We start from the raw sequence: 20669 nt of genomic DNA on the forward strand, positions 1-20669 counted from the left end.
AAAGAGAATAACCAATAGACACGCGGGCATGAAGGAAGACAACGTCATTCGACTGATCCACTCATTCGTTGTCAGCCACATCGCCTATGTAGCCGCCTACCACAACTGGTACGTCGCGGAAAAGAACAAGATTAACACGCTCATAAGGAAAACGTACAAGATAGCCCTGGACCTACCGGAATCGACGAGCACCGAGCTCCTGACTCAGCTGGGCACATACAACACCATAGAAGAAATAGCCGAAGCACAGCGCATCTCGCAGCTCGAACGCCTGTCGACCACCACGACGGGAAGACACATTATGAACACGCTCGGCATAACGTACCACAACCAGCACGGCCAGAAAATGTAAATCCCCAACAAAATCAGAGAGACCATTACGGTGGCAACCATCCCAAGAAACGTGCACCCCGATTACAACCGAGGTAGAAGAAAGGCAAGAGCCGAGGCTCTTCTCCGTTCATGCGGCAGGGAGAGCAACGCGCGCTTTGTCGACGCAGCCGAATATGCGAACGGCCAAACATACGCCGCCGTAGTCATAGACGCAGAGTCAAAAATCAGAACCACATGCAGTGTATACACCAAACACTGGAAAATAGCGGAGGAAGTAGCGATTGCGCTGGCCCTCACAGAACAGGAATGCGAAGTCGTACTAAGTGACTCGCAAACGGCTGTAAAGAATTATGCCAAAGGTCGAATTTCCAAGGAAGCCCTGCCCATTCTGGCCAAAGCGGGCAGATCCAAAACCGCGAGCTCGAGGATCATATGGTTCCCCGCGCACGTCACCACGGAAGGCGACGCGCTCCCGAACCTAAACGAGACGGCGCACCGGACGGCGCAAGACATGACCCGCCGCGCCGAACAGGGCAACGCCTCTCGCACGATAGCGAACGCTATTCGAGCAGAACGGGACACGCTCACCAGATACAACGACATCGCCAGTGCATATTTGAACGCCAGAAGGATATACCCACCGCCGAGTCCCGAATTGAACAGGAGGCAGGCCGTCGCCTGGCGACAACTCCAGACAAACACGTTCCCTAATCCATTCCGTCTCAAACGTATCTTCCCAGATAAGCATCAGGACGACACGTGCAAATTGTGCCAGTAAGGACCAGCAACACTCAAACATATGCTGTGGGAGTGCAATGTAGTTATAGGAGGGATGGCAGTTACTCCGGAGACCCTGTCGTCGAGGTGGGCGGCCGCTCTGCGCAGCTCAGACCTCGGAATCCAGATGTGGGCAGTCCAGCAAGCCCGCGAGGCGGCGTTGAGACAGGGCCTTGACGTTCCTCCGTGAGAGACCTGAGCCCGGGTCACGTTAAACCTTGCCGGACAAACAAGAAAGTTGTAACCATCCATTGAAATACCCGCTGCGTTCACTTCGCAGAAGCAAAATTTGCTCTTCGAAGTGTGGTTACGTTTGAAATATCCATCGTTAGGCTGTCGGAGCGGGCTCGAAGTGGGAAGACGCGGCGTAATTGTGCTAAATTTGCTTAGCTATAACGGTGCAGCTGCCCTTGATCTCTGTCGAGTGCAGTTTGCTCTTATGTAAGGTAGAACTACAAAACCGCCGGCGTTACTGAATAATCCAGTGAACCTGAAGCTGCCAGAACTCCGGTATTTCCTCCACAATTTCTTGCGATTGCGTTCCGCTGTCACCAAATGCGAGCGCAGTCGTTTGGCGAGAGATTTAACAACACATTTTCCAGAAATATCGTTCACCGCTGTATCACGACGTGGAGAAGCAGCGCTGTTGGTCCTTAGTAAAATTTTCTGTTTATTACGAATTTTGCGATAGCAGTTATATGGATACAACCGTCGAAATATATCTGTCGGTGTTACCATGAACTTACGTATAAAGTCAAGTGCGATAAGATCCTATCCCGCGCCGTTGGCTATGCGCGTTAAATGAAATGTTCGAGGCTGAGCCGGGCTGGATGGGCGCCCCAAGCCAAGTATATATAGGAGGTCACGTGATAAAACGCGCGCAAGCCGGGAGAGGGATGCGCTAGTTTAGGGCGCTTCTCCTCCTCTAGCCGTTGCTCTAGCCGTTGCTCTAGCCCGGTCTTCCGCCACCCTCGCTCTGTTTTGGAGATAATTTCCGAGGGATGCAAAGCTGGGGGGGGGGGGAGGGGGGCGCTCAGACAGCGCAATTTTTCGGAGACACTTTGAAGGAAGAGGCAGCAGAAGCGTTCGGTCCGCTCTGTTCGTTCCCTTCATCACGCCAACGCTGTGACCGCGAGTGTTCGCGTTCATTGAGTGAGATCTGTCGATGTTTGTACGTGCGCGCGTGACCCAGTGCTTGCTAATTTCAGAAGTAAGCAAATGTTTACTGCAGTTTATTCAGCCGATGAATCTACGAGCCTTGGTTCGTGCAATAGTTGGTGCAGTGGTTCATGCAGCATTCGGGTGAAACTGCTATATTTTTGTCCCTATATTTCTAGGGGGTTCTAAAGCAGTGTTGCGTACGCTAATATTTGTTTGTGGTAGCGGAACGCAACGCCCTGCGGTAGCCCAGTGGCTTTGGTGTTTCGCTGCTGAGTTCGAGGTGTCGGGTCCAATCACAACCGCGGCAGTCGCATTCCGACGGGGACAGAATGCGAGAACGCGCGTATACCGTGCATTCCGTACACGTTAAATAACCCGAGCTGCTGAAAATGAATCTGCAGCTTTCCATTACCGTGAGCCTCATAATAAGATATTGATCTTGGAACTTAAATCTTCAAAATTTAATTTTAAGTCGCGGAATTACATTTACAATCGACACTGTTGACTGCGCCTACAGAACTTGTTATCTCGTTGCTGTGATCTCTTTAGTAGCCAATACTTGTTTTTAGATTTACTTATGGTCAGAATCCAGTGTGACAAATCCAGGTCTTCCTTAGCATAGGAAACCAGCTATCGCTTAAGCGTGTGAGGTACCAACAAACATGGTCAAGGAAAATCCATATATAGAGTTCGAAGTAATTGCAGAACATGAGAAGGATGAAAGAATGATACACCGCATTACAACCAGGACAGGAACCCGAGGGCCTGCCTAAAACAGGAGAGGTTATCTGGTATTCCTTCTCGTGCATTAAAATCTTTCTCTCGCCAGACTCATCTCGAATATCAGAGGAATCGCGATCTTCTACGACGACTCTTTGCGTACTATTGAGAGTCAAACGACCCATGCGCAAATGTCGACTTTTGTTTTCTGACTCTACTCGCACAAAAGTGGGTCTTTGGAAGAAAGAAGAGAGTTAAGTTGCCGTGACTCACTTTTTACTCTCTTTTTTCTTAGAGTGTAGCAGCTTGGCATCACGGACAGACGAGGGGACATCCGAGAGTTGGCCAGCAACAGCTTCCAAGACCTGACTACATCGCCATGGCTGTGCTCTGCGACCCCGACCCAACGCCACGCTACCTTAACCAGCCTTGTCCAGTACCACAATCACCGGACCACGTCAGCAACACAATGCCCAACTAGTCCAGACCGCGTCTTGTGCAACGCAAGTCTCTTCAGGGCGCTACAACCTCGTCACAACGAAGGTCGGTGTCTACGCCGTGTTGGAACTACACAGGCTGACATCTTGCGCCACGCCATGCCGACATTCACTGCTACTCTCACGGTCAGAACATTCAATTCTTGGGGACTATATGTCACTTGGCCAGTCAGACTAGGAACATTATACAGCTAATATCTCATTTGTTTTGATTGTATATATACCTAGTTTTGTGAATATCTCTTTTGTGTGCAGTATTTATTTTGTGCGCACGTAATTTGCTGTACATTTGTTTAGGGTTATAATTTTGTCTTGGGAAAATATTCAACAAGTTCGCATTGTGTCTCTGTCCATTCCTGGAGAGCTGAAATTCGTGACAGTTGGCGAGCCTTTCAGGATTTTTTCTTCCTGCCGTGCTCTTCCACATGCTCTTCCTCGCTTATACCACGGATGTGCGGTATCAAAGTCTGTTTTGAGGGGTCCAGGGTATGTGGGTACTGCGTGAGCCAGTTGGCACCCTACTGAGTCAATGAGGTACTCAGGGTATCCCCAAGCCGTCAATTCCCGCTGCCCAAATGCATTGTACGCGATGCGGTTTCCCGCTGTTATGTCCGCATTTTATGCCAAACGAAGAGACGACAACACACCTCTTTTGCGAAGCAGGATGCACCGATGTGTAGTTGAGGTAGCGACCAGTATGAGTTTGCTTCCTAAACATCTTGAATAACAGGTTCGGCCCTTCGCGTGCCACAAGGGTGTCCAAGAATGGCAGTTGGTCTTCACATTCCACTTCTAAGGTGAACCTAATTTTTCTTGCATATTTAGGTGAGCCATGAAGAGGTCGAGGTTTAACTCAAGGTTAACTCGTTTACATCGACCCCTAAGGTCTTCATATATGTCGCCTGTTTCAGTGTTTTGCAAAGACAGAACGTTCACCTCTTCACGGCTCACCTAAACAATAATGAAAGCAGCAATTAAGTTCACCATAGAAGTGCAATTTGAAGGCCAACTGTCATTCTTGGACAGCCTCATGGAACATAAAGGGCCAAACTTGTCATTCGAGGTGTTTAGGAAGCTAACTCTCACCGGGCGCTACCTCAACTACACATTGGTGCACCCTGATTTTGCCGGATGAAGAGACAACAACACACCTCTTTTGCGAAGCAGGATGCACCGATGTGTAGTTGAGGTAGCGACCAGTATGAGTTAGCTTCCTAAACATCTTGAATAACAGGAAAACTGTGTGACTTCTGCGGGTGCAACGAAATGATCGAGCATCTTCTTTGTCAGTGCTCTCGTTTTAACCCACAAAGAACTGTCCTTTCAGCCACCTTAGACAAACTGGACAAGCGCCCAATGACAGAAAACAAGATGCTTGGAATCTGGCCTACGCGATCATCAGCGCGATCCGCTATGAAGGCGCTGCTGCGATCTTCAAAGACACGGGACTTTCTGACAAATTGTGACAGTACACTGTGTGGCGCAGGACTGTACAGTGACACTGCGTAAGACTAGGAATGCCTTTGCGGGCTTCGTGACAGTGCCCACAGAAATAGTTCGTGTGTAAGTGCGTGTGTGTGCTTAGTTTTTTTTCCTTTCTTTTTTGTCCTTCTTTCTTTCTCACCTATTGCATCCCCTTTCCCCTCCCCCAGTACAGGGTAGCCAACCGGAGATTATCTCTGGTTAACCTCCCTGTCTTTCCTTTGCCTTTCTATCTCTCTCTCTGATTCGCAAAAGAGGTCCGTTGTCTGCTCTCTTCTTCGTCGGATGAAAAATGTGTGCACAACAGCGGAAGACCACATGGCAGGCAATGCATTTGTGCGGCGGGAATTGATGGCTTGCGGATACCCTGAGTACTCCGTTGACTCAGTAGGGTGCCAGCTGGCTTACGCAGTACCCACCTACCCTGGACCTCCAAAAAATGGGCTTCAATACCATATGTCCCCTGCATAAGCGAGACCCTTGCATGCGTTGTGGTCATATGATGTGCAGGCTGGGCACGTTCGAAAACTTAAACGTGAGCTCATGCATGTGAAAGACCCTTCGGAAAAGGAAAAGTTCTCAGGCGTAGTGAAGGTCATTTGGTGTGCGAACTGTTGGTATGTCTACATCGGAGAAACCGGTAATTTCAAAAAAAGACTTAAACAGCACAGGAATGATGTCCATAAACGAAACTTTGCATCGAATGCCCTGGCCAAAGACTGCGCAACTACATCACATACAATTAACTCGGAAAAGTTTCGCTTGATTGTTAAGGAATGAGATCATTCTACGTGCCTTTATATTGAATCTCTAATCATCCATGTCCATGTATGCCAAGTACCTTAATCATGTTTTGAGCTGCACATAAGAAGGCTACCTACTTTGCTGCTGGTTTCATTGTGAACAAGGCTCCCGTGGGAAGCCGAAGTGTAAATATATACTTTAAACTATTTTGGTTGCGTTTGCATAATCCTGACATTTTGCATGGCTCCAACGACTTCAAATTAACGAGGTTTATTGCGTGTGCACATGTTTACAATTACACACTTAATTGATTTCTCTAAGCATGTCTGCTAGGCTACGGTTCGTTTTCAGCACCGCGACTTCTCCTTCTCAGGGGCACCACGTCTCGAAAGATATGCATCAAATGCATCTGGAAAATTAATCATTTTGCTGTAATACATGTATTGTTACAAACATTACGCAAACAAATTTTAAACAATGTCAATGATACTGTTCACAGCTTCCAGCGTATGGAGGCTCAATGCCGGCTTCTCAGTGACATTGTGTTCGTTCAAGAAGCAACAATTAAGAGCCCCTGTGATGCTCCTATCGTAAGTGCCAGGACTCCCCACACCAGTTTCGCCAGTTCTTTGCCGAACAATGAGTCCTAGCCTGGGCACTAGAGCAGGTCCCACTCCTCGTCAATGTATACATTTCCTAGGTGTACCTGCAATAAAAAAAGGGCAGGTACGTGTTAAGACTGCTTACGTGTGGGAACGTGAAGGCATCATTAGTGAACCAGATGGCTGCAATGTGACGTGCGCAATATGACACATACACCAGGCACACCTTAAAGCGACTGACAACCAATTTTTTCTTCTTGGCGAAACGCAAAGCTCACCCTCAGTAGCGTTTACATCTGCAATGGTTACTTCCAAAAGCACGTGTATATTGTGGCATCACAGAAGCGTCCTCATTTCACACCCCAGGTTCTATTCCCACCCAGTTTGCCAAACTTTCTTATTAAAGCAGCTGGTTTGCTTTGTTTACAGGAACCTGAGAAATCTGACATCAAGCATTTTTATGCATATTTATCATTTGTGCAATCGGCCATTGGTCTTATGTCACTAACTGCTGGGAGCAAAAAAGAAGTATGTCCAGTGGCATTAGTATAGGGGCTCCACACAAAATTATATGGCTTACCTCTGTTTGAAAGTAATCTTTAAAGACACTATACAAGCAATACATAACCAGTTTCAGTGAGCCCAAGTTGAGTTTCAGCTTTGTGAAGCGTAGAAAGTGGTACAGGTTCTACGGCATGGTGTTGTAGCACAAAAAACTGGAAAAAGAAAAATTCTAAAGGATAGAAAAAAGGGAAAGAAAGACGGCGCCACACTCACAACTGTTAGTTAGGCACAAAACTTGCTACATATATATATCCGCGCACACTCTCGACATCAGGGGAAGAAAAGAGGAAGCGACAAGTCATGTTCTTTGCATCAAACCCAACAATTTCTTTTTGCATTATATAACAAAGCAGATACTTCACTAACACATGCTTGACCAGTTATACGAATGTGACATGCCTCTAGCAGTTCCTGCGCAGTTTTATCGCTACTCTTACCTAGGATTCTCACTTCACCAAAATGTCGTTCACAGTACAGCAGCATTGTCTGCAATACGCAGAAAAATGGCGCTCATATCCGTTTTTAAATTTTTGCGTGTTCCCTCATTGAGTCGTTCACACAACGGCCAGTCTGCCCGATGTAGGTTTTGCTGTAGCTTAGCGGTGTCTGGTAGACAACATCCGTGGAGCACTTTTCCTAGTAGTATTTTGTATGTTTGACTTTGTACGTTTGCACTGCACATCCCATGATTCCAGGACATAGGCGAGACAGCTTGTTCGAGGAAGAAAACAACAGGTGCCTCATCCCTGTTCGCCGCATTGATGCTGGGGGTCACCCTGCGGTAATAAGGAGCCTTTCTTCGGAAATCGTGCTCACTTCGCTCACTCCCCTTGGAATTATTGCTATATTTGAGTTTCTGCAGCGAGGTTTCTGCCACTAGGTGACGACCGAATGAGGAATTTTGGCAATTAAAAGCCGCTGGACATAATGCTTGAAACTAGACAGAAAAGCTGTGTGGAAAAGTGGACCACTGCTGTGGTTTACCAGAGACCGCTAAGTTATGGGAAAACATATGTCGGGCAGATTGGCCGTTGTGTCACTGACCGAATGAGGGAACAAAAACAATTTTAAGAAGGATATGAACGCCCATCTCGCTCCGCACTGCAAATCGTGCTCCTGTAAGCCACGTTTTGCTGAGGTGAGAATTCCAGGTAAGAGTAGAGATAAAACCACGCGGGAACTACTAGAAGCATATCACTTTCACGTCAGTGGTGAAGCATGTGTTAGTCAAATATCTGTTTGTTATGTGATGCCGAAATGAAATTGTTGGATTTGACACAAACAAGATGACCTGTCACTTGCTCTTTTTGCTGCCCCAGATGTCGATAGTTTGTGCAGTATATATGTAGCAAGTTTTGTGACTAATATACAGTTGTGACTGTAGTGCCATCTTTCTTTCCCTTCTCTCTGTCCTTTAGAACCTTTTTTTACGGTTTGTTGCACTACAACAGCATGGAATTTAGCAAAGACCAACTCGCTCTAGAGAAAGTTACTGTGTGGTACAGGTTGTACCAGCCAATTAGAAGAGCTCTCCTAGTATCCGCCTCTGATCACCCTCTGAGAAATTAGTCATAGCCAAAATACAGCTTCTACCTTTAAAACTCTTGGCTTGTGCAGTGAGGCTATCATTACATAAACTATAAATGCAGAAGTACGTATTAGCATTCTTTATGAAAAGCCAGAGTAGTAGTCTAGTAGCCAGAGTAGAGTAGTACTGTTTTTTTATATGATGTGGAAATGAAATTGTTGGGCTTGACACAAAGAAGATGACCTATCACTTGCTCTTTTTGCTGCCCCTGATGTTGAGAGTGTGCGCAGTATATCTGTAGCAAGTTTTGTGACTAATAAACAGTTGTGATTGTAATGCCATCTTTCTTCCCTTCTTTCTGTCCTTTAGAATCTTTCTTTTTACATTTTTACAGTTTGTTGCGCTACAACAGTATGACATTTAGCAAAGACCAACTCGCTCAAGAGGAAGTTACTGTGTGGTACAGGTTGTATCAGCCAATTAGAAAAGATCTCCTAGTATCCGCCTCTGATCACCCTCTGAGCAATTAGTGATATCCAAAATACAGCTTCTACCTCTACAACTTTTGGCTTGTGCTGTGAGGCTATCATTACATAAACTATATATGCAGAAGTACATATCAGCATGCTTTATGAAAAGCCAGAATAGTACTATACTGACTGGAAGTGAAGTAAATGGTAAGAATGTCCTGGCTCGACACATTTGGAGTTTAACAGTGACTGACGAGTAATTGAGAAAAGTGTTGCATGTTCATGATTAACTTTTGCGTGCAACACAACAAGGGACAAAAGAGCGTCTACAGGGCACAAAAGCTATCAATTCAATGTTTAAATGTTTATTTTTATGGAAGAAATACAGAAAATATTTAGACTGCGTGTGCACTTGTACTACACAAACGTCCTTTTAGAATGAGGGCAAATGTTGCAGTACAAATGTACAAAAGCATGATAAACAGTACTTCCATAACAAATAGAATTAGAAAGCACAGAGTGAGGGCGCACTGACACATCCTATTATTTTATGTGGTATTTCTTACTGTTATTGTTGGAGATTCAGTTACCAGAGGTGAACAAAACATGAACAATCTAAATTTGATGCACAGCACCAGTCATGTCAATGCATTGTCATGTGGGACATATGGTGCTCTCCTGCGTGCATGTTGAGGCACCAACCAGTCTGCCCCATGCACATTTGACCAAATATACAGATGATCAAAGGAATAGACTACACTACTTCTAACGGACACAATACAAATTTCGTGGTATCTTTAACTAAGCAAGCCATCCAAGCCTGGCTGCCTTTTTCAATGTGCTTGGGGACTGCTAGGGATACACATTTGCACACACCTACAGATGTATACACATGCACAACAGTCCACAAATGAATTGACAAAGGTGAGCAGGCAAACGAGGTTTGCTTATTTCACCCATTAAAGACCAGCGTGACCATATGGTCACGGTAGTCTGCACAGTGGATTTCAATAAATTACGATGAACAAAACGGCACCAAAATCGCCTTTGACGTGCCGTTTGACAGATTAGAGTTCCCTTTATTTTTATTTATTTTATTATTTATTATTACCTCAAAGGCCCCAGTGTGGGGTATTACATGAGGGATGGGTGACCACTTCAGTGGAATATGGACTCAATGGCAGCCTTGAAATGATGTGGATTGGAGTGGTGCACGGCGTCGGCGGGAAGGTCATTCCAGTCCCGGGCAGTCTTCACAAAGAAAGAATGTAGGTGCGCAGTGGTCCGGGCAGGCGGAGGATACACAGATTTTTCATGACATAATCGGCAAGACTGGCGGTGTGCTGGAATGATGGCTGGAGTACTAGGAGCAGAATGATAAAATTTGTGATAAAGGCACAGTCTGAAAACATGACGCCTTATATCTAGATTGGAAAATCCTGCTTTTAGCTTTAGCTGAGAGACACTAGTGTGGTAAGAATGATCAGAATAAATATAGCGAGCTGCACGATTCTGAACTGCTTCTAGAGTGTTAGAAAGGGCGGTTTGGTGTGGGTCCCAAACAGAGCATGCGTATTCTAGCTTAGGTCTGACAAAAGTTAGATAAGTTAGTATCTTTAGGGATGGTGGTACGAAGCGCATGTTGCGCCGGAAGTAACCAAGCGTGCGATTGGCTTCGTTAGTGATGTTCGTAATATGAGGGGACCAAGAAAGGTTATTTGAGAGTGTAAGGCTTAGGTACTTGCATGACTCCACTGATGATATTTCCGAGTTGCAGAGAACGTACTTAGGAGTATGGTGAATCTTCCGTCGATGAAAAGCTATTAGTAAGGTCTTTGTAGTGTTAGCCACATGCTGCACCACAAGGTAACTTTGTCTAGATCATCTTGTAATGCGTGGTTGTCGGTATCAGCTAGGATTGGGCGATAAATGACACAATCGTCAGCAAAAAGGCGAATGTTAGATGTGAGATTAGCCGGTAAATCATTAATATATATAAGGAACAGGAGGGGCCCGAGAACTGTGCCTTGGGGTACACCGGAGAGAACAGGGCTTTTAGAGGAGGAGTGGTTGTTAGCATACACAAACTGTTGTCTGTTAGTTAAGAAATTTCGTATCCAGTTCAAAACAAGGGGATTAAGGTGCAAGCGAGAAAGTTTTAGGAGTAGTCGTTGATGCGGAACTTTGTCAAACGCCTTTTCGAAATCTAAAAAGAGGGCATCAACTGGAATGTTTTGATCAAGGTTAGAGCTTATGTCATTTATAAAGAGTGCTAATTGGCTATCACAAGATAAACCTTTACGGAAGCCATACTGGTTAGGGTGGAAGAAACTGACAGATGTTAGGAATGAAGCAATGTGGGAGTAAAGCACATGTTCCATCAATTTCGAACAGACGCTAGTTACAGAAATTGGGCGGTAGCTACTACATGATGATGAAGGACCTTTCTTTGGGACTGGAATAACCTTACCCACTTTCCAGTCATCCGGCACCACTCCTGATGATAAGGATTGCTGAAAAATGTGACATAATATCTTGCTTGTTACATATTTAGTATTTTTTAAGACTTTAGAATTAATACCATCGATGCCAGGTGAAGACGACAGCTTTAAGGAATCAATGCATTTCCTGATTCCATCAGAACTGAAGGTGATTGCGGGCATGGTATGGTAACTTAAAAGTGGGAATTCAGGAAGTTCACCTTTAGGCTCATTCGTAAACACGGAAGAGAATGCATGATTAAGCGCTTCGGCGATTTCCTGATCAGGAATAGGCTTATTTTTCTCGTCGCACAGAGCAAGTGGTTGCGAACGCTTTGGATTTATAATATTCCAGAATTTTTTGGAGTTATTTCGCAGGATGTTTGGTAAGGTAGTCGAAGAAAAGGAGCGTTTTGCTTGACTAGCAAGGGATAGGTACGTTTTTTCAGCTGTGTAGTATTTCTGCCATGCGCACTCAGAGTTGGAATGCCTAGCAGTGCGGTAAAGCCTTTTCTTTTTATTGTTGAGACGCTTTAGTGTCGTATTAAACCAGGATGATGAGTGCTTTTCAGTTACAGTGATAGTAGGTATGTAAGTTTTTATCAGCTCATGCATTTTATTTTTGAAAAGAAGCCAGTTAATTTCAACAGAACGTTCTAAGAAACCGGTAAAGAACGAGCTGGCAAATTCCGCTAGTTTAATATTCATATCAGTATAGTTGCCTTTGTCGTAAAGCGTAATAGTCTTTCTAGTTTTAGTGAAGGCAGGGATGTCACTTTGAAACGAGGTATGTAGCACTGAATGATCGCTAAGGCCAGGTAAGTGCGTCAGTGGTGAAACATTATCGGAGTGAGAAGTAAGGATGAGGTCTAATATGTTAGAAGACTTATCATTGTGCCGCGTGGGGTTACTGACAATTTGTGTTAAGCCAAACGTAAGGCACGTATTAAGAAAATCACTTTCGACATTGTTTTTTGACGTTGTTTCAGCTATATTGAACCAATTGATGGCAGGGAAGTTGAAACCGCCGAACAGCATGATGGGTGATTGGGGATAAAGTACTGTTACGGTGTGAAGCACCTCATGGAAGTCAGCTACGAAAGAGCTGTTTGCGTCGGGTGGACGATAGCATGTACCGATAACAACGGCTGGGCGGGAAGCGTTGCTTATCACAAAGACAATTTCTAAGGGCGTTGTTACTGTTATTTCAGCACACTGAAGACATTCGTGTGCGCATATCAGTACGCCGCCCCCCTTTTTGTGGGATCTGTCGCGTCGGAATATAGAAAAATTTGGAAAATGTGAAAGAATTTCTGCATTATTAATAGACGGATTAAGCCAAGTTTCAGTAAGAAGGACTATGTTCGATGCCGTTGTACTGAGCAGGCCTTGGAGGGCATCAAGTTTGGGAAGAATACTGCGAATATTCGTGTAAAGAAATGAAAGGGAGTTATAGGGATGGTTATTGGGATGGTTGTTGCGACGGTCGGATGCTAGGAACCCGGTGATCGAGCGACTACCTTATCGGAACTATGGTCGTATGTGTAAGTTGTACTTCCCATTAGTAATTTGTCGTGGCGTAGTTTGAAGGGTGTATTTTGCGCTTTGGCAAACTGAACTAGGTGTCTTCTAGCAGTTAGCGTGTTAGAAGAGTAGTCTTCCGAGATCCGATATTCAGTTCCTTTTAGTTTTTTAGCGCATGACAACACGCGTTCTTTTACTTTAAAATGCGCGAATTTGACAATTATAGGTCTATTTCTGTTACTATTAAAGCGACCTAATCTGTGTGCTCTTTCTATGTCTAAATGTTCAACGGTGGTGTTAAGTTGTGTACTGCAGTGTTGAATCACTAGGGCTTCGGATGCAGCCCATGTTTCATTTTCAGTGTCTTTCAAACCAAAAAATACTAGATTTGATCTTCGCGCTCTATCTTCCGAGTCATTAAGTTTAGCCTGAATAGACGCAATCTGATTTGCACTCTGTTCGGCGAGCGTCCTGAGCTCGTCGACCTCTTTTTTTACCGCGATAAGTGTTGAGCAGTCTTCTTCTATCTTAGTTAGTCGTTTTTTTATCTCATCAAAAGATTTGTCGCTCTGGGACAACTTTTGCTTGATCGACTTCATATCATTTAATAATGAAGTTTGGCCAGTACGGATTTCGATCAGTGCTTCTAATATATCATTAGGTTCTTCATTGCCGCGGGTGGTAGGTCCGGGGTTAAGCTCAATGTCACCGGATAAAATTAGAAGTTGCCGAAGAACATGAAAACAGTCGAAAAGAATAGCAAAACAACAACTTGGGTTTGGCAGCACCAATAAAGCAGCATAGCGAGTACGTCGAGACGCGAATAAGGAATAGTGATAGTTTACCTGCGTGACAAATAAGCGTCGAAGCTTAGCGTTCATCGCCATGGCTGTGGTGCTGCCAAACCCATGAAAGGCCGCGCGGGTTCCGAGTGGCCCTATATGGCAGAGGTGCGGAGAGGGTGTAGATGTCTCCCGATTAAACGTGGCCGGTATCACAAGGGCATGCGCAGTCCAGGGCGGAGGCAGGTTAAGCGCAGCCGTGCGCTGGATTTGTTTTGGTGTCCCGAGGGCGCTGGAAGGCGTGTCATCCGGCTGTACAAGCGGTGATGCAGCAGGCATGGTCGATTGGATGAAGTTACTCGGAACGTCGACGGCATACCCACCGCTTGGTTCTTGCGGCGGCAACACTGGGCAGCAACTCAGCCGGGCTGAGTGCATCGTGCTAAACGGTGGATGGCATGGCCAGCCGGCGAAGAGCACTTCGGCGGTGGGGTTCCAGGACGTGGGGCCGGCAGTTCCATCGGTGACACCAGGAATTTCCTCACTGTGATGCTGGAGGTAAGACAGCAGGAACATCTGCGTGACAAATAAGCGTCGAAGCTTAGCGTTCATCGCCATGGCTGTGGTGCTGCCAAACCCATAGATACCAAGTGGCAGCAGCGGTCAGTCGTTTTGTGGGAGCCCCTCGCAAAGGAGGGAATAAGTGTTGCTCTGGGAGTAGCGTTGCCATGCATTGCTCCAAGGGGTAAGCGTGTTTTCTTTCACTACTTCTTTAAGCAATAGTCAGATATCCTTACCTCCGTATTGTTCTTTGAATATGTGACCTTCGATGAGCATTTGTGAATGATTAATGTTTTATTTATCCATGAACGAACGTGTTATCTTGCGCGTTGCCATATGGTCACGCTGGGCCTTTAGGCTACCTAACTTTTCATTCATTTTTTAACTGCATTCTCATCTCTTGCATGGCTGTTGGCGCGTTCTCGTAGTGATTATTTCTTATTTTATTGTCTGAAAAGGTTGATGTTGGAAGAAATAGCAAAGCAGTCGTAGAGGAACATGACGATGTGTCAGTGATTTATATCGAGCCGCCAGAGGCTAGCAGCTATTCGGGTGAAAACTCGGCCGATGAAGACTCAGGTGGGCTCATTGACATTCTAAGCAGGTGGTAGCTATTAGCCGGCGCTGAAACTGTTTTCTCCGACGGACGCCGCATTGGTGGAAGCGGCTCGGACAATAACAACCTCGGAGAGCAAGGTGACAGAATATCAGAGGTTTCTTCTTCTGTAGTTGATGCGGCCATCCACTGCTATTATCCACTGCTTCTAAGTGGACGAAGGGTGATCTCCAGACAGGCCTTGGTATATTTCCCGACCCAAACTTTGCTGCTTAAAGGGACTTTTTACCTGTTGAGTTCTTCGATCTTTTTGACAACGCCGTACTCGATAGGGCAAGTACTCGTGTGTTGAGAAGAAGCGAATCAAGGTGGCCCATCCAAATACTGTTGCTAAGTACAAGATTTATAGGAGGTACGGACCAAATGGATGCAAATGCAGGCGCCTATAGGATTGCAATCCGTGGCAAAAAGTGATGTATTCACTTTGTGATGTATCTATCAGCAACGCTTGGGCGCTAATTGGTAGCACAGGGTTCAACGTCACGCAGGTGGAATTCCGCAGGCGAATTGCACAAAGCTACCTGATGCGATGGGACAATACGCATAGAGGACCTGGTCAACGCAGAATACCAAAGACTGGTGATGTCCTGACTGGTACGCGGTGTGACCAAGTGGCCCAGTTTGCTGCACCAATACCTAATGGCAAGAGGTGGAGGTGTGCATGAGATAATTGCAACAGCGCGGTGCACACACAATGCACAAAGTATGACGTCAGCACGTATATTCCAAGATTTAAACCATATCGGACTAAATAAGCGCTCGACTATTCGCTATATATGTTTTTGTGATGTTTGATGGCTTGAAATAAATGTTTTTAACTTCGCATACTTTGCTGTAGCGTAAGGGCCCAGTGTGACCATGTGGTCACGGGCTATATTTCAAAAACTAATTAGGCAAGAGTAATAATTTCTTGCATGTGAATTATTAGTATAAATGTAAGTTAAGATATGACATTTATTTCAAGATAGCAAGAAAATAAAGAAACCGGTCCCTAATGGGTTAAAGCAAATTTGTCTAGTGTGTGTGTGAGGCAGTGTACTGTATTCCTTTCACACGTGGTCAAATCTACACAGGGAAGACTGGCCATAGCTAAATGTGCCAAATGTGTGCCAAAGAAATCACCAGTATGGTCGTTCAACTTGGCCGTGCATTGCCGCGATAGAGCCTCAGGGTAAATTAAGATCGTTTATCTGCTTTCACCCACGGTTAATAATTGACGAGAGATATCAGTGAGGCATACCACATAAATAAGACACGTCTGAGCCAGCCCTCATTGCCAATGCAAGAAAAGAGTCCTTTCTAGAGGACAAGGAATAGAAATCATTCTCCACATATTTACTTTTCTTTTTATGCAAATACTGTTTATCGTGGTTTTATACCTTTATATTACAACTTACACCTTCCCTCAGAAAGAACTTGTGCACAACATAAGCACATATCCAGTTATATCGTTATTTTGAATCCTTCCATGAAGCTAAAGAGACACTTCTTAGCAGGAGTCATGTTGTATGGTCTCCCTACCCTTCCTGTGTAAATTCTGCCCTGAAAAGTTACATGAATTGACCGGCAAACTCAAAAGGACATTACAAATTTCACCTAGTGAACACAGCTGGTTCTCAGAAAATGAATACGGTGATAGGTATGTGTTGGCATAGTGTAGCACGCTAACTTCGACACTACTGCAATACTTCAGCTGCCACACGACTACAGTGCTTAAGGGACCACAGAATTGTAAGTGCGAAACAAAAACAAGCAGAGGTATCAACCATAAATTTGACTTCAGCAAACACAACATAGGCTTTTTCGTGTGGCTAAAACACAAGCTGATATGTATAAAGTATATTCACAGGTATACTTACCTATAGATACTCGCCCATCCAACTTAAAAACTTATTACGAGTTGCTCTGCATATGATCCTTGTTCTAGGCACTGGTGGTTTTGTAAAGGGGGTTTATTCGGGTTGTAGAGAAGAGCAGGTAGGGTGCAGCCAGTGAACGAACTGGGTATGAGCCACGTGATGGCAACGGGGCTTTTTTGCCTGCCGATCTTCGTCAGAGTTTCAACAAAGATACTTTTAGAATGGGATAAAATGCTTTCATCGGCCCAATAATCGAAGTCTTACTGACACCATGATAGTTTAGACTTGCTGATTGAAGATATTCTGACCTCAACAGCACCAAGCAGACTGAATATATGAATGTGCACTGTGCTGATCAAATGCATTGTATGAAACAGAACTCATGAAAAGGGACCCAAAGTATTAGAAATTATTCTTGACAGCTGTTTAATTAGGGCTTGTTGGTTGACTATCACTATTAAAATTAAACAAGTGCCAATCGGAATGCCCCATGTGGTGCTGTTGAAACGAAATTCATTTGATGAGCAACACTACAGCAAAGAGCAAATGCCATAGCAAAAGCAACCAGACAATTTAGCACTATGTACGAACTAGTGTTGTTTAATGATTGAGCATCAATACACTGATCTACCAGCTACGTGATCTACACTGTGTTGACTTAAAGTAAAAAATAATGTAACTGGACATAGACTCCTAACTTCTAGAATGCCTATTTGCATGAATGGGCATAGCTTGCCAAATTGTTATTAATGGGATAGAAAAAAATCAAGCTTACTAGAAACCACCTCAGTACAGCAGTAACATCATCAATACTTCCTTTTGGGAGAGCTGGTTCATCTTGAAACACATGGGTAACAGCATAAACAGACCACAAGAAGGCAGACACGTACACACAGCGCTGACTAACAACTGATTTTATTGGCAAGGATAGCACACCTTGCGTGTCTCAGCGCACCTTGTAGGTGTGTCACATAACTTGAGCCAAGAATTAAAAAATAATGAAAGGCATGTTGGAAACGAACTAAGCCGAATGAATACTATTCGCAATTGCCTATAGTAACGCCGATATCTTTTTCTTTTCCCCATAACTTAATTATTCATTACATTTAGTTACCCGACTCTTTCATTATTGGCTGAGGAGCCCAAGTATGACACGCAGATTTGTATAGCCCCTTCAGAAACCACCCATCGAATTGTTTGCTTAACGATACGCCTCACATAGTAATTCTTCCTGGGTTGCAAAGAAAGCCCGCAAAATATGAAACAAGCCACGTGACAGAGCGCTTGCGCAGTGGTATTGTGCTCCTCTCAAGCATGCCTTCGGTGAACAAGGTCATGTTCGCGTCGGATGACGCCAAAAATGCATGCTGTAGGTGGTGCGCCGCCAATGAGATAACGAATGCCCAGCCACTTTATCGTCACCAGTCGCGATGCAGCCGACCTTGTTCAACGAGCGCACGCTTGAGAGCAGCACAATACCACTATGCTCCATCACGTGGTCTTTTTCATATTTCATGGGCTTTCTTTGCAACGCGGAAAAAAACGACCACATGAGACATTTAGTAAAGGAAAGAACTCGATCGGTGGTTTCTGAAACTGCTCTACAAATCTGCGTACCATACTTGGGGTCCTCAGCCAATAACTAAAAGTTCAGTAAATAAACTTAATTATTTGCGAGTTATGGGGACAACAAAAAATTGTCTGAGTTACAATAGGCTATTGCGAATAGTATGGGTTTGGTTCCATTCGCTTCACACGCGCCTTTCATTTTTAAATTCTTGGATTAAGTTATGTGCGACACCTGTATATGCCAGAGTGAAGCAAGGGAAATGAAGGGGAAAATCATGTCAAGGGTGACATCATGCCAAGAACACAAGCGCAATAAAGCCAATCAAACACAACAAAACGCAAACAATTATTTTCCTTTTTCTTTGCAATCTGAAGCCCCGATAGCCGCCCCCAGAAGATCACATTCAGTATCATAGAGCAAATGAAGGGGTGCTAAAGAAGTTGCTACCAAATTTTCTAATGTGGAAGGCTTTTAAACTGATGCACGCAGTCTTGTCACTGCTCTTTCCTAGAACCGTTGTGTCTTTCAACCAGGCCACACAATTCGTATACTGGCTCACGTGCGCAACTAAATGTGTGTATTTCTCATCTAGTGTTCTTTTTTTCAGTTTTTCAACGTGTTCCCCTGAACGGTCATTGATACAGAGACCAATTTCACCGACATAAAACATCCCACACGACATGGGGATGCAATACACCACTCCTGTGGAAAATTTTACTAACGCCGGTTGGTGGTTCTTCTGGCATCCACGTTTTCTGGCATTACAGACACGTGGAAACAACTTTCCCAGCTAATTTCGGGCATTGAAACAAATTGGCACACCGTGCCTACTTGCCACCTTAAGATTGTGGGAAAGCTTGTGTATTTAAGGGACCACCTCTGTCTTAGGTGCCTTCAGTTGATCCTCAGCCATTGTACTTCCACATCCACGCTTAAACTTTTCAAGGAGGACTTCTGAAACGGCAGTCGAGACCTAGATGGGCAACCCTGCAGCTAAAAAGCGGCTTACCTGATTATGAAAAGTGGGCTTAAGCTGATGTGGCCACAATTTTTGGAGAGCCGATTCCATACACAACACCTGTTTACCTCTCCTAATTGGATTGGAGTGTGCAGAGTGAAAGGGCAGCAACTCGTTTGCCCCTGGGTTGGAGGCCCAGCCAGCGTGTCCATCACTGAACATGATTTTCAGCCATGAAAACTCAAATTTAAAGGTCCGGGAGTTCGAGGGTGAAAGGCATCTCACGTCCATGATTGCTAAAAATAGATAAATCTTCGCCTACTGTAGAGGGGTAGGTGAAGGCGGGTTGCTTTTAAAAGCACTAAACAATCGTCAACACGCCTAAAAATTTTTGAAACTGGCCCCCCATTAAACACCTGTTCCAGTGTATTGTCCACCTTGGCCTGAAAAATGTCACATAGAATAGGGGCTACGGAAGAACCTATGCAGATGCCATCGCTCTGCAAAAACGCCTGCTTGTCAAACGTAATAAAATTCGAGTTCAAATAAAACTGCAATAAATATAGAAAATAAAGAACGGCCAAACCGACGGTGTTCTGGAAGGATACGTCGCCGTTATCTTCAATGCACTCTTTGACACATGCTAGCAATTGATTCTACGGAACAGAATTAAACAAGTCCTGCATGCCTGCCGAAGAACCGAAACCAACATGAAAGCGCTCGTCCTTTGTTGCCCCTATTCTTCGTCCCTGTTTGTTCGCGCACAAAAAGTTTTAAGATCAACATCATCATTTCCCTCTAAAACCTGTACTACTGTGACTCATTTTTTTAAAAGAGATGGGTCGTTGAAAGCTAACGTCTTGAGCTTCTTTAGCAAAAACTGGCTAACACACTTTTTCCACGATCCCTCTTCACTAACTATAGTACTAAACGAAAATTTGGGCTTATATGTCTTGGCAGTGAAAACCCCCTCAAACTGTTCCCTCTGCTGTTAGATACGTCCCTGGCAAACTTTCCGAGGTATGATTGCTTACAAAACTCAACGAACTTGGTTTTTACTCGCGCTTCACTTTTCTCTCCGAGGACACTGTTCTTATTAGCCGCTACCAAACCTTTTTCATTGTAAATTCCCTTGGGTAAAATGGCGAGCCCCCTCCCTTAGTCAGCTTCCGTAAGCATCAGGTTGTTGCTCTTAAAAAAGATGTGTCATTCAACAATCTATTACGGTGCGAGTCCGGGGTATTTGGAGCAAGTTTTAGCAGGCAGTCAAAACGTTGAAGAAGGCAGTGGTCCCGATTATCATCTTTTCCTGAGTGGCCACTTTCCAATTCAATGCAGTTGGATCATGTGCAGGAACATCAGCTTGCACCCCAATTTGCTTCCTTTCTGGAAGTTATGCATAATCGTCAGTGGTATGTGAAAAAAAATTATGGGGTTTTAC

Source organism: Dermacentor variabilis, chromosome 10, assembly GCF_050947875.1.
Source record: "Dermacentor variabilis isolate Ectoservices chromosome 10, ASM5094787v1, whole genome shotgun sequence".
NCBI lineage: Eukaryota > Metazoa > Arthropoda > Arachnida > Ixodida > Ixodidae > Dermacentor > Dermacentor variabilis.